The sequence below is a fragment of the Triticum dicoccoides genome, chromosome 5A (assembly GCF_002162155.2).
Source record: "Triticum dicoccoides isolate Atlit2015 ecotype Zavitan chromosome 5A, WEW_v2.0, whole genome shotgun sequence".
Classification (NCBI taxonomy): domain Eukaryota; kingdom Viridiplantae; phylum Streptophyta; class Magnoliopsida; order Poales; family Poaceae; genus Triticum; species Triticum dicoccoides.
Genome location: NC_041388.1, coordinates 707,580,315 through 707,595,704, shown reverse-complemented (window position 1 = coordinate 707,595,704; position 15,390 = coordinate 707,580,315). Strand labels below are relative to the sequence as shown.

Here is a 15,390-nt window from a genome sequence, read left to right as displayed (position 1 = left end):
CCGTCAGAGTTTTGTTGTTTCTGTAGTTATTGGGCTTCATTCCTAAATCTTAGATATCAAGATGTGGTACGTAATCACATAAAAAGCGTAGTCATACTACGACAGATCTGTATAACCTTAAGGCATTATTGCAGCAAATATGCAAATGATTCCAGTAATTAGAAAATCCATGCTTGAGAGCAAAAGCTGAGTAGCTGACATGTTGCTTGGGAGCAGAAGCGGGCACGTACTCCATGGTGGTAGAAACATTGTTTAGCACTTGGCAATTAGTATAACTTGTTTTACTGTCGTTCTTGGGAAATATCATCATGCCAACTTAGATAAGTGGCTGAAACAAGCGTGTGTTTAGTTTTTTGCAGGCCCACTTTGTAGTTCCAACACGTTGCACTGATATCAATTGTTGAAACTCGCCCACAGGATCGATCACATCAAAATACGACGAACACGTGCTCACAAAAAACTGATAGCCAAAGGGCCCTTGTCGTGCCCTTTTTTCTGTCTCTTTATTGTTTTCTGTTTTTCTCCACGTTGTTACAAATTGTAGCCCTGCTCATGTATATATATACATGCACAAGCAGCCGCCCACCATGACATATCCTAAACCTATACGAGCCAGACTACTAGAATCCTAAACGGACTCAACCTGACCTCACGCATTAACCAGCTATCCTAGCCAAAACAGTTATACCAAACCTATTATAACTTGGACACATCTAACTAGTACAGCTACACGGCCAAGCCATGTACACAGTGAACTTGACCTTGCCTAATCTCAAGATTATTTCTAACATTACTTAGTAGAACCGAGTTCTTCCTTTGCTGGATGTGAGCTACTAGCATATAGTACTAATGTTCATCTGTCAGATCATTTCAAAGGGTGTTGGGCTAGCTGCAGCCTCTACATGGAAATAACCATTGCTTTCAGATGTGTAATGTACTACTGGTCGTCACTCTTCAGCAACAGTTTAACATCAATCAATAAGCAGTGCCACCAACACCTCTTATGTTCTAACTACACAATAATATGGTTTATTTGACTATGCAAATGTAGTCTTGACTGAATAAAACAGAGTTTGTTTCTCTTGAATCCAATTGCAGAATAACAATGTTTTTCTCTCTCCCGAATATTGGAATACACTTGCAGAAAACAGAGTTGGTTTAAAGCAGACCAGTTGTGCCTGTGTCTGGCTGACGAATTCAAACCTGAGCTGCAATTTGGCGGTGACGAAGACGAACCGGAGGGCAAGGGACTCTGCCATTGTTGCGCAGAAAAAAGAAGGTCTTCTCCCACCACGCCTGACCAGCATTGCAAGCGACTCTGCCGGGAAGAACATCCACTGTAGCAGCAGGGGCAATCAAGGAAGTCACAGCAGCAGATCCGACAGTAGTAGTGACATCTGCGGCCGTAGAAGTAGCTAGAGCATGGGCATGATGAGTAGGAGGGTGTTGTGGATATGATCTCCACCTGCTGCGTTAGGGAGAGAGCATAGCATGGAGGATGGTGAGCTACTTGACCATGGAGGATGAGTTGTTGTGTGATGCGTGGCTGGCCGTATTCATGGATTTCATAGGCAGGACCAGAGGCGAGCCCTTCTGGGAGAAAGTGCATGAAAAGTTTCACGCACGAAAGCACATTGCGCCCTACGATATGTACATCATTTTACCACGCAACATGAGGTCGTTGTCGCATCACTGGCACGCTATCCAGATCAGCATCACCAAGTTTTGCGACGTGGTTCGTCAGCTCGAGGCAAGGTGGCCATTGCACGCGGCAGAGGACGATCGTTAGTTTTACTTCCTCTTGCTCAACTTGATGATCGATTCATTCACTCAGTGTTGGTCTACACATTATGTAGCTCGCACATGTTGTCGTGATGTACCACAGGACAGGGGGCGGCCATTTACATGTACACACTGTTCGATGAAGCTGAAGGGGAAGTATGTGTGAAATGGCATGATCAGTTGATGAAAAACTTGTTGGAAATCCGGGAACTAGTCGAATTAGACATATTGTTGTACTGGACTTAATTTGCATGATATGTATGGACGATTTGTTCTGTTTTTATCCAAAATTTGACGAATATCGTCCGGTTAGCATGAACTTTGCCCGGTTTCTTAAAATGCAATTTGAAATGTATGTGGCTACTGTTGGATGACCGCATCCCGAGGGCCCCACAACCCACCAGGGTGCGCCTGGAGGGGGTGGTGCACCCTGGTGTCTTGTGGTCAGCCAGGGGCCCCCTCCGGTGGTTCTTGGTTCTAGTATTTCTTATTTATTCTGAAATAATTCTCCAAACAGTTTCGTCCAAATTCGAAAACTTTTATTTCTACACAAAAAATAACACCATGGTTGTTCTGCTGAAAACAGCGTCAGTCCGGGTTAATTTCATTCAAATCATGCAAATTAGAGTCTAAAATAAGAGCAAAAGCGTTAGGAACGGTAGATACGACGGAGACGTATCAGCCAGTGCAGTTGACAAGGCTTTGCGTGATTCTTCTACTGGTTTGATAAACCTTGGTTCTCACTGAGAGAAATAATTATCTCTATTGTATTGCATCTCCCCTCCTCTTCGGGAAAATCCAAATGTAGCTCACAAGTAGCACTGTCGGAGACCTGGTGTGCTGTGTGGGCCGGTCCGTCTCCGTGTTCTACTCTTCCTCGCCGGAGACCGCACCTTCACTTCATCGGTCTTATCGCCGTCGCTCATGGAGACATGGGAATTTGTAGCCATATATAGCAGAAATGTTATGGAGTAAAAAAATGCTAAACAATGAAATCATATTTATTTGAACCATCCGTGGTATGCTATGATATGAGAAGTCAAAAAATATTATTTTCTAGAGTATCTCGGTATTTGTGCAGTTAGAGCGGGGCCCTTTTTTAAGGAAATTAAAACGACTTGCTAGCTTGGAAATAAAAAGCACTGAAAACATGTCCAAGCTTGGTCTCCAACTCATTGTTTTTTATGCATGGCCCAAAACCCCTTTTTTCTAAGAAACTGGCCCGAAACTGATATTTCTTGGAAAATAAAGATTAAGCTCGGTCCAACACATAAGCCTGGAAGCCCTGAAGTCTAACTCAGGTCCCAGTATAAAAGAACTAATGGGAATGTTTGTTTCATTTTATTTTCTGAGAGAACACGAAGACCTTCAAAAGCAAAAGCACAAATCTAGCAGCAATGCATCTATACATCTTAGAATTTGTACACATCAAGCACGGACAGTCCATAAAAAAAGCACAGAGGCATCTAGTTCTCCGTCACATAATGCTTTGTCCATGCCTTCAGGGGTAACAACGCTGACATGAAGATCTGGCAAATAAACGACCGGAGTGACCTCATGTCCTCATCTTCCTGCTCCTACCTCGGCGACAAAGACGCTACTATAATTGGGAGGCGGCATACTTTCATACTTGGCATCGGCATGGCCTCCATGGGCACTGCCAAACTACACCATTGTACATCATATATACGTGTGATTGCATCCAATCAATACATTGTGCGATTTCATCATTATACATGGTATCCGTTTCCGGGTTCTAACCCTAGCTTCCGTCCGCCGCCGCCGCGCTCCCACTCTTGCGCCGGGAAGGCGTACTTCTCCCTCGTGTTCCGGGAGTACAGCCTCCTTGACCACGTGGACGGCTCTGTCGACTCCAGCCTCATGCCCGCGCATCATGAGTGGTCCACCATTAACGCCATGCTCATCCGGTGGTTCTTCCTCACCATCTCGCCGGACCTGTTTCATACGGTTGTGTAGGACGGTGATGATGCTCTCGCCGTTTGGACCAAGCTGAATGGAGTCTTCATCGACAATCGTCTCCAATGTCGCGTTTTTTTACAGCAAGAGTTTTTTGGGTGCCACCAAGACAACTTCTCCGTCGACGACTATTGTCGCCGTCTCAAGACTCTCGCTGACGAGCTCCGGGACATCGGCACGAAGATTGATGATGATCTCCTCCTCAGCACGCTCACCGCCGGCCTCAACGAGGACTTCAGCAACGCCACGGTGAACCTCACGCTCACCCCAGAGCCCTCCTTCACCATGTTCGTGGCCTATCTCCGGTTGGAGGAGCGCCGGATGAAGCAAGTCAAGAATCGGGCCATGCACACCGCCCTCGCCGCCGGCACCACCCGCCACTCCCGCCGCTCCTCCACAGCCGCGGGGCCCCGCGCCTTACCAGCAGCAGCACTCTGTCATAGTTGTCATATTCACAGGCTTTATATCTATATGGGGCCAAATTATTTAGGAAAGATAGGATAGACTAGGATATGCCCACGAGCCTCATGCAATACATCGATTCCACCAATCTCCCCTCATTCCCTTCTAACACCGACCTTCATAGTTCATCCCCTTTTTTGCATGTTTATCTTTCGGTTGTAAGTTGTTCCAGCGCTATGTATCTTTGTTGTTTGCTTTGTTTTCTGTTTTTCCTTCTAAATGGCACATGTTGTAATCCTGACAGGTAGAGCCTCTTCTTAAAAAAAACGTGTGAAGACCAATCAACCAGGAGCTTACTTGCTAAAGCGGTCTTCCTTTATAGTCCATTCATTATCATGTGCCATCGGTCCCAGTGGTAGTATGTAAGATAGGCAGCAGGTGTAAGAATTCCCGCGCACGTCCGGACAGCAATCTTGATCATGGGTAGCCTGCAAACTCAAGCGGAAAAATTAGATGCAGTACGTAACAAGATAGAGAATTCCCAAGAAGAAAAGGCAACCTCCGACAGCAACATCTAGTCTTGGCGAGTGGTGTGTGACCACCGCGGACAGCGCCACAGAGAAAAAGGATGCACGGTCATTGATCGTTCTCGTACTTTGGGATCTTTGGAAACATCGGAATGGCATAGTGTTCGATGGGGATGCCCCGTTGACCGCGTTTGTAATTCATAGGGTGGTGGTAAAGTGCACGGCGTGGAAGATGGCAAGATTGCTTAAAGTAGACATGGGCCGGTTCCTAGCGGCCATGGAGGTGGGTCATGAAGCGAGTAGTTAGCTTGTAAGTTTTAAGCTTGGGTGGAGTTGGGGTCATGTGAGTATGTAACCATCAACGTGGAGGGGCTCTTCACCCCCTTTTCTCCTCTTTAATATATAGTACGCACATTTGTGCGTATTTGAAAACAAAATCCAACTGACTGTTAGGCGTAGGTAATCTCCACCTCGTTTTCCACGTTTCGACTGCTCAGAGAGTGCCTGCCTGAGAGTGAGCGGTTTACCTACCGTGCACGGGATATCTTGCGCATATGAATCCGCTATGTTTGGTTCCTTTGAGATTTGTGCTACTTTTTGGGTTGTTGAAATTTTTTATCTAGTTTCATATTTCAAAATGTTCTGTCGCATTTTATTGTTCAACATAGATCATCATGTTTTATTGTGTATCAATAAAAATGAATGCTGGAACGACTTTGTTGATACACGATGATACACAATGAAACACTAAAATACACTTTAAAACAGGAAGAAAAATCCAATGCAATTCTTTGACTGAAACAAGACAAATTCCAGAAAAGTTTAAAAAATGGCATGAGTCTCAAAGCAACCATAGACTATGGATCCATGCACATGTATGTGCGAAATATATGTGCAGGATAAAATTGATTCTCTTTGTGCCTCCCAAAGGTAGTGTGCACTCTTGGTCTGCATCAACGACTTTTCGGCCGCTATCCTAGGTTTCAAAAAGTTTACTCCGACGAGGCAAAGACCCAAAGGCGGCATTGAGCTATGCTCATGGCGCGCCACCGATGGATGCAGGAGGAAGAAGGCTTCGGCACCCCTAAGATTTTGAATGTATTTCGGATTTCCTATAAGGGTGCTTTTGTAAGGACCTCTTATGCGGAAGCGGACTTGTCGCACTCGGGTGTAGGTGCACCCAATATGCAAAAACAAAATTGAAAAAAAAGAGAAATTCCTGAAAATTTATGGAAACAAAGATGTCCAATAGTTGTACTAGTTTAAAAAGTTTCGTGTAGGAATACCTTCCAGCATATTGTGGGCGACGGAGAAAGAAAATCAAAACTATATACATGTTACTGTTCATGAACAACATACTAGGAAATTCGGTTTTTTTATGTGGGGTCAATGGAAGTTTATTTGTACGCTAAACATTTTATACGGGAACAAAGTTTGGTCAACTTTGTATCCAAACAAGTTTCGGGTTTTTTTTTTTACTTTTTCTATAATTACTAAGAAAAATCCCTTATCATGTGCACCAGCACCTGACTGCCACAAGGTATTTCTCCATGTGCTGCATAATAGAGCAATGCTACATCTACGTAAATCTTTTTGCATATCTTACCGGTGAGCCAGTGTGGATAGTTTTGATTGGAAAAGAAGAGGGCATGCCCCACCCAATGAAATTCAGGGATGGAAAGTTACATAAGCTATAGTAGCATAGTACGTGGAGCTTAAGTGTGCTAGGGCGTAGCGTGATGTTGCACTTAGTCTTCCCTATGTTCTCCATCGGTAGCATAGTCGGATGGTACGTTCTGAGTGATATGGTTATCTCGGAATCTGCTTTGTAAGAGGGCTATATCACAACCTTATACCATTCGGCCATGTACCTTGTTAAGCCTGTTTCGAGAGATAGTAGTATCGTACGTGGGTGTCGCATTTTTGTGCATAATATATGGAATTTGATAAGTACCGTATATTTAGTAGGAGCACATGGCAACTCCGAACATTTTTTACGGCAAGTTTAGTGACGCGAGAATGACAACTTTAATGCTTCGGTTTATTTGTTTTTACAGAAAATTGTCGTGCTTGCCAACTAACTTGCCGTCCTTGTGGCACTAAACTTGGCGTCGAAAACGTTCATAGTTGCCATGTGTTGTAGCTGACATTCGGTACTTTTCATTTCGGTAATATATGGTCTTAGGCCTTTTCGCAACAAAAGAAAAGAGAGAGGCAACGTGCACTATAAGATCCACATGCATGCTTCTGATCCGTTTGCCAAAGCGCGCGCATGCACTACTCGATCGAGGTTAATTACAAAGTGTTTTAGCGTGTGAGTGGGCCAAAATACTAGCTAGAATCCGACCAATGGAGATCACGAGCAGCACGATGGTGAAGCCGGTGCCTCACCCGCTCGTCGGTGAGAAGGTTCCACTAACCCTCTTCGACCGCGCTGCCGTGGACGTCTTCGTTGTGATAGAAGATAGGCTAGGGGTTGCAATGCATCACACACTTTCGTATTCATCCACGGTGGGGTAATATATAATAGAGTACATGAGAGAGAGGGAGAGAGATACACACGCACGTAAACAGACTAACCATCGATCCTAGATGGATGGAAAGATAAGTGCGGCTAACAGCCTTGCATGCGCCATGCAAGGGCGGTGGATGCATGGAGCGTGCGACTAGCTCGGACTAGTAACACAAGTCCAACAGTAGACCAAATCATAGTCTAACAGCCCCCCGCAGTGTCAACATGGGCTTGCCGGACGTTGAGACTGGATCGAAATTCAGCAAAGAGCGTGGTTGGCAGCCCTTTGGTGAAAATGTCAGCATACTGTGAAGAAGTGGGAACATGCAGAACCCGAACCTCGCCAAGCGAAACCTTGTCACGCACAAAGTGAATGTCAATCTCAATATGCTTCGTACGACGGTGCTGCACAGGGTTAGCAGACATGTAGACAGCAGACACGTTGTCACAGTAGACAACAGTGGATCTGGACACTGGCTGGTGAAGCTCCTGCAGAAGTTGTCGCAGCCATGTAGTTTCGGCAACAGCATGAGCGACGGCGCGATACTCAGCCTCCGCACTGGACCTGGAAACAGTTAGCTGTCGCTTGGATGACCACGAAACCAAATTATCCCCAAAATAAACGCAGTAACCAGACGTGGAACGACGAGTGTCGGGACAGCCAGCCCAGTCGGCATCGGAGTACGCAACAAGAGAGGTGGAGGTAGAAGGTGTAATGTGCATATCGAAATCTAAAGTGCCCTTAACGTACCGAACTATGCGTTTGACAAGGCTAAGGTGGGAGGTGTGAGGCGCATGCATGAACAAACACGCCTGCTGAACGGAGTAAGATAGATCGGGGCGAGTGATAGTGAGATACTGCAAAGCACCGGTGAGACTGCGGTAGGTGGTAGCGTCAGCAGCGTCAAGAAGGTCACCTGTGTTAACGGAAAGCTTTGCGCCGGAATCGATGGGGGTACGAATAATATGACACTCGGACATGCCGGCACGCTGGATAATGTCGAGCGCGTATTGCCGTTGCGAGAGAAAAAGGGAGGAGGAAGAGCGGGTAACAGAGACTCCGAGAAAGTGCGAGAGAGATCCCAGATCAGTCATGGCAAACTCCTGTCGAAGACGAGAAATGACATACTGAAGGAAATTGGAGGATGACGCAGTTAGTATGATATCATCGACATATAAGAGGAGATAGGCAGTGTGACTCGAGGAACGGTAGGTAAACAAGGAGGTGTCGCATCTGGAGGCGGTGAATCCTATAGTCACTAGGAAGGCGGCGAAGCGAGTGAACCAGGCGCGCGGGGCCTGCTTAAGACCGTAGAGAGACTTACGAAGGAGACACACGTGCGAAGGCACAGTAGGATCCTCGAACCCGAGAGGCTGCTGACAGTAGACAGTCTCGGCTAAGTGACCGTGGAGGAAGGCGTTCTTGACATCGAGTTGGTGAACGGGCCAAGAGGCTGAGATGGCGAGAGTGAGAACGACACGGATGGTGCTAGGCTTAACGACTGGTGAGAAGGTCTCATCGTAGTCGATCCCCTCGGTCTGAGAGAAACCACGAACAACCCAACGTGCTTTGTAGCGCGCAAGGGTTCCATCGGAATGATACTTGACACGAAAAACCCACTTCCCGCTGACGACGTGAGAGCCAGCAGGACGGGGAACAAGTGTCCAAGTGTCATTCTGAAGGAGTGCCTGGTACTCATCAGTCATGGCAGCAGCCCAGTTAGGGTCGGCAAGGGCAGCACGATAAGTGCGAGGTAGGGGCGAAATGTTAGGAGCGTCGACAAGAAAGTTAAGTTTGCGAGAGGGGAGGGTAAACCCGGATTTAGCACGCGTACGCATGGGATGTGGGTTAGCGGGGGGTTGAACAGCGACTGCATGGGGCGGCAGTGGTCGTGGAGGCGTGCTAGGTTGGGAAGGATTAGCGCTAGCTGGCGCGGGAGTTGACGAGGCGGCCGGTCCTACAGAGCTCGCCGAGGCAGGGCTGGGTGCAGTAGACATTGGGTTGGGTTCGCTAGATGAACTAGGCTGGGAGCAAGGGCTGGGTGTAGTGGCTGGTGTGGCAACGTCCGTAGAGGAGACGGGAGAGGACGGGATGGCCGCTCGCGTGGACGAAGCGGGACTGACTTGTTTTGCTACCGGGCTAGGAAGAAATGGTGGGAGGGGACTAGCTGGGAAACTAGGGCCGGTTGGTAGATCGGGAAAAAGATCAGCAATAGAGGGTTTCGCAGGAGGGCGACTAGCGAACGGGAAAACGGTCTCGTCGAAAACAACGTGCCTAGAGATATGAACCCGGTGTGTAGAGAGATCAAGGCAGCGGTAGCCTTTGTGATCCGTAGGATATCCAAGAAAGAGACACGCCGTCGACCGCGGTGCCAACTTGTGGGCAGCAGTGGCGGACATGTTGGGAAAACAAAGACATCCGAAAACCCTAAGGTGGTCATACGTAGGAGGTTGAGAGAAAAGAGCCTCGTGAGGAGTAGATCGGAGTAGGGTTTTGGTTGGCCGAAGATTGAGAAGATTGGTGGCAGTAGAGAGGGCGTCAGCCCAGTACTTAGGCGGCATGTTGGCTTGAATTAGAAGGGTCCGTACAACGTCGTTAGTGGAGCGAATAGCGCGCTCAGCAGTGCCGTTTTGTGAAGACGTGTAAGGACATGAGAAACGCATGGTCGTACCAAAAGGAAGGAAGAAGTCGCGATTACTAGCGTTGTCAAACTCTCGGCCATTGTCGCATTGGAATGTGGCGATAGTGCGATGAAAATGGGTGCGAACAAGAGCATGGAACGAACGAAAAATAGCATGCACGTCGGACTTAAGGACAAGAGGAAACGTCCACCGGTATTTAGTGTAATCGTCGATGATGATAAGGTAGTATTTGTTGCCAGAAACACTGGAGATGGGAGCTGTCCAGAGATCACAATGCATTATTTCGAAAGCAGCACTAGTAGAGCTACGTGATGGATAAAAAGGCAAACGAACGTGCTTGCCCAACTGGCAGGCATGACAAAGTGGTACACAAGCAGAGTTTTTATTACATGAAGGAAACCCTTTATTGGAAAAAGTATGGGCGCCGGGGTGGCCGAGCCGGCGATGCCACAGATCCGTGAGCCGGGAGACGGTGGCGCTGAAGGCAACGGCGGCGTCACTCGAAGCGTTGTTGGCGAAGATTGGGTAGAGCTCGCTGCTACTGTTGCATCGGTGCAGCGCCGCCTTGGTGATGTAATCCTTCACAGTCAGACCAAAATGATCAAACTCTACGGCAAGATTATTGTCAGTAGTAAGGCGACGAATGGAAAGAAGGTTTTTGACGATATTAAGAGTGACCAAAACGTTCTGAAGATAGAGAGGACGGGAGGGATTAGCAAGTGCGGCTGATCCTATGTGCGTGACGTGCATGGGTTGTCCATTTCCAACGTATACAGGGGGATAATTGGTGATCGGGGTAACCGGCGAGAGCATACCTGGGTCCGAGGTAATGTGAGAAGAAGCGCCTGAGTCCATGATCCACCCGTTGGTGGAGTTCTGCAGCGTCGGGTTGTGGAGAGCCCCCATCAGCGCCGCCTGATCCACTCCATCCGAAGCCTACGTGGTGTGGTGCTGCTGCGGCTGCGGAGGTGCAGCCAGAAGGGGCGGCGACTGCTGCATCAGAGGGGCGGCCGGGTACGGTACCGAACCATACGACGCCCCCCCATAGCCCGTCGGTCCGTACGGCACACCGCCGTACTGGAGCGGCGTGTAGGCCGTGTAGGCCTGAGCTGGGCGCGGCCCGAGGATCCCCTGCGGACGAGGCGGAGGCGGTAGCGAGACGCGGTATGCGTACACGTGCCCAGTCCAGGGCGGCGGCGAGTTGGCGGCGCCTTGATAGCCGCCGTTGTTGGTGTAGCGGCGCCGCTTGTTGTTCCCCTGGTTTGGCGAAGGAGTACCAGGCTTGGGGCCGCCCTGCCCGGGCACAGGAGGCCTGGCGTGCCCGCCAGAGGAGGCAGGGGCAGGTGGACGCTGCTGGACGGCGAGGGCGGTGTGGGAGACGCCCGAGGGGGAGAAGTCAGCGCCGATCTCGTCCTGGAGGAGCATACCAACTGCAACATCAAAGGGAACGGGAGTTTGAGATTTCTCGATGATTTTTGCAGTCATCTCATGACGGTCCTTGTTGACGCCGCGGAGGAGCTGAACAACGAGTTCATCGTCGTCCAGCACCTTGCCGGCGTTCCGCAGCCCGTCCGCGACGGCCTTAAGGCGTGCGCAGAAGGAGGAGACCGGGGCGTCTCCTTGCTTGACGGCGAAGAGCTCCGCCGTGAGCTGGAAGCGCCGAGAGCGCCTGTTGTTGACGAACAAGGACTCGATGGAGGACCACAGCTCGGCCGCCGTGGCTTCTCTGTTGAGGACGAAGCCGGCGAGCTCCGTGACCATGGAGCCGTAGAACCAGCGCTTGACGGCTTTGTTGACGATGTTCCACGCCACGTCGCCGGCACGGTTGGTGAAGTCCGGCGCGATCCAAGCCGCCACATCGTACTGGTCGATGACCTCAAGCATGAGGCCACGCCAAGTCGAGTAGTTGGCCCCTTTCATATCGAGGCGGACGCCGAGGTTGATGTGGGCACTCTCGACACGCATCGCGTGGGTATAGGCCGCAGAAGGGAAGCTGGCGACCGGCGGCGCAGTCTGGAGAGGGAGAGGCGTGTGTACTACGGAGGAGGGAGGAGGGGGTGGAGGAGGGGGCTGCGGGATGGAGCCCAGAGGTTGGGAGGAGGGCGCCGGAGGCGTAGCCGTGGCGGCGGCGGCCTCGGCGTCCATGGCGAAAGCAGTGGAAAGATCTAAGCTGATACCATGATAGAAGATAGGCTAGGGGTTGCAATGCATCACACACTTTCGTATTCATTCACAGTGGGGTAATATATAATAGAGTACATGAGAGAGAGGGAGAGAGATACACACGCACGTAAACAGACTAACCATCGATACTAGATGGATGGAAAGATAAGTGCGGCTAACAGCCTTGCATGCGCCATGCAAGGGCGGTGGATGCATGGAGCGTGCGACTAGCTCGGACTAGTAACACAAGTCCAACAGTAGACCAAATCATAGTCTAACACGTTGCCATGGTGCTAGCGTACCCCGCACCGGCACCGTCCAACGAGGCTCTCAAGGACGGGCTTCTCAAGGCGGTCGTGGCGTTCCCCCACCTGGCGGGGCGCCTCGCGGTCGACGAGCACGGCCGGCACTTCCTCGACGTCAACAACGAGGGTGTGCTCCTGATTGAGACCAAGCTACCGGCTAACTTGGCGGACGTGCTGGTGGAAGGCCGGATGGCCACCAGAGTCGACCACCTCTACTCTACCCTACAACGCCAGAGCCAGGGGTACCTATCGATTGAGGATTTTCTTCTTTCATGACTCGCATGATCAGACTAGACCTAGCATATGGATTTTTTTTTTGCCTATATATTTTCCTGCAGCACAACAATGGGGACGCGCTGCTGCAGATCCAGCTGAACAGGTACGGGTGCGGAGGTCTTGTGGTCGGGATGTGCTCCCACCACCGTGTCGCCGACGGCCACTCCATGAGCATGTTCTTCACCGCGTGGGCAACAGCGGTCCGCGAGGGTATGGACTTCATCATGCCGACCCCATTCCTCAACCGTGCGGAAACCGCCTTGCCGCGAAGCTCGCCGACCCCGGTGTTCGACCACCGGTCAGTGGAATTCACGTGCAGAGAAGGAACCGTCGTCCCCGTGGAGAGGATAAAAAACCTCACGGTGCACTTCACAGCCGAGTTCGTCGCCAATCTCAAAGCCCGTGTTTGTGCCCGCTGCAGCACGTTCCAGTGCCTGCTCGCGCACGTCTGGAAGAAGATCACCGCGGCGCGGGGCCTTAAACCGGAGGAATTCACCACGGTGAGGGTGGCCGTGAACTGCAGGGGCAGGGCTGAGCCTCCCGTGCCGATGAACTTCTTCGGGAACATGGTTTTGTGGGCGTTCCCAGGGCTTCAGGTCCGGGACGTCTTGAACTCGAGCTACAGCAGCGTGGTCGAGACCATCCGCGACGCTGTGGCACGCATCGACGGGGAGTAGGTGCAGTCCTTCGTGGACTTTGGCCAGTCGAGGGGATCATGTTCCTTGTGCCGTCACACAAGGAGAACGGCGGATTCGACCTCTTCATATCCATCGCGGAGGAGCACGTTGCGACGTTCCAGCAGATCTGCTACTTGACCTAGGCCCTGCCACAGGCCCCGGATCAGTGTGCGGTACTGTTCATTCCTAGGTTTTAGGTGTTGTAGCTTTGCAGGAGGGGTAGGTCTGGCGGTGACGCCTCCTCTTCCTTGGAATAAGTCCCCCGCTCAGGTGATGCCTCTGTTGGTGTTGAGGAGCGCCTGAGAGTTGTGATGGCCGGACCTCCCATTCCGGCGGGTCCTTATCGTACGTCTGGGGTTGGCGCCGATGATCGGCATACGTGCTCTGTTTTGGTGAGTTTGGTCTGCTTGCCCTCATTACTATTCTGCCTGCGCGCGTCTAATGCGTGTTCTTCAGGGAGAAGAAGCTGTTCCAGTCTAGATGTCTGCTGCAAAGAGCTTGGCGTTCTTTTGGTAGATGTGTAATAGGTTGGTTTGCGCACGTGTGCTTTGTCTAGCGTGAGGTAGCTGCCAGAGGCGGCTGGATATTTCTCTAGATGTGTTGGCTATTTTGGTTTGTAATAATCGGGCTACTGGTACTGGATTCTGGTGGTTTCTCTAATGGAAATCGAAGGAGAAACCCTCTTTTGCTCAAAAAAAAAAAAAAACTATTCTTCCTGCGCGGTGAGGTGTGTAGCACCTCTTCTCTTCTCCGGCAAAGGCGAGGTCGCTCGAAGATGCATGTTTGTTCAGTGTTTTAAGATCATGCATGGCGGGGCCCCGCTGATCTCCACCCGGTGGCAAGGTGTTCTCCTCTTTCGGCCCCATGTCCTTACCATCGGTGACAGAGAAGAGGAGCGTTTGTTTTTTCTGCATTTCTTTGCCTTTTCATGGACTTGGTTGTAAACCTGCGTGTGTGTGTGTGTGTGTGTGTGTGGGGTAAGATAAATTCTTGCCAATTTGCTCAATGTTTGGCTTCATTTTCCATAATATAAAAAGCTTTAGGTGGTGCAGTCTTATGCAAAACTGGTTCAAGCTTCATCGTCGTCACATGTACTACTACTGTTTTCTAGAGAAAGATCACGTGCAATACTTGTCTTGAGCACCAACATGGCACACGTCCTCAACATACAAACACCATCAAGCATAACAGTCGCCCCCAATGTTGTACGAGTTCTTTTCTTGTAAAAAAACCGTTAAATGTAAAAACCCGATCAGATCGAGCAACAGTTCTTTTTTTTTGGGGTCTCCAAACAAGGGTTTCTGTCACAAAAAAGACCAAAAAATGAACGCAATATGTATATGGCAACCGTGTGGCAGATTGCGAAACTGCCACACGCATCCAACGCCATCAATTTTCTCCTGATTTTCATCCTTTTCCGCAAGACCTCCCGATTTCTTTCCTTTCCCTCACGTCCTCTTCCGATTTTTTTCCCTTTCCTGCACGTCCTCCCTGATTTTATCGGGCACACCCGCTCGTGCCTTCCTAATTTTCGTAATCGTCATTTATGGCCCCACATGCCTTCTCGATTTTCAGCAAAAATAATGTTTAGACTAGGATTTGATCTCTGGTCTACAGGTAACTAACAAACGGAGCTAACCACCTCACCTATGACACTCATTGTTGAACATTCTAAGGGAAATACTATTTTTGACATGTTTTTGCCTTTAATATGTTAGCACTGAAAAACTTTTTGTTTCAAGCATCATGGTAACTTTGATCATTGAGAATAAATTTGTTGAGCCCGCCCCCTGGTAATTTCTGTAAATAGCACGATAACATTCACGCCATAGACCTGATAGTTTAGATACAAACATCGTGGTAACTTTAATCATTGGGGAAAACAAATGTGAAAAGATACCTGATAATTTATATGTAAATAGATGGTAATATACGCAGCGCACATCTGATAACTGAGGTAGAAGCACCATGGTAACTTTGACCGTAGGGAATTTTTTTTTTGAAAAGTACTCCGGTATCTTCTGTGTAAATAGCACGGTAGTATACCTCCCTCCCCTGGCATTTTTATGTGTAAATAGTATGAAAACATATGCACTGCGATAACTAAACACCATGATAAGTTTTTG

The 15,390-nt window shown here is 49.4% G+C and overlaps 1 pseudogene; it reads left to right on the top strand.

The window, feature by feature from the left end:
* Nucleotides 1-7,037: 7,037 nt before the first annotated feature.
* Nucleotides 7,038-13,407, top strand: LOC119298564 (annotated as a pseudogene).
* The last annotated feature ends 1,983 nt before the right edge of the window (nucleotides 13,408-15,390 follow it).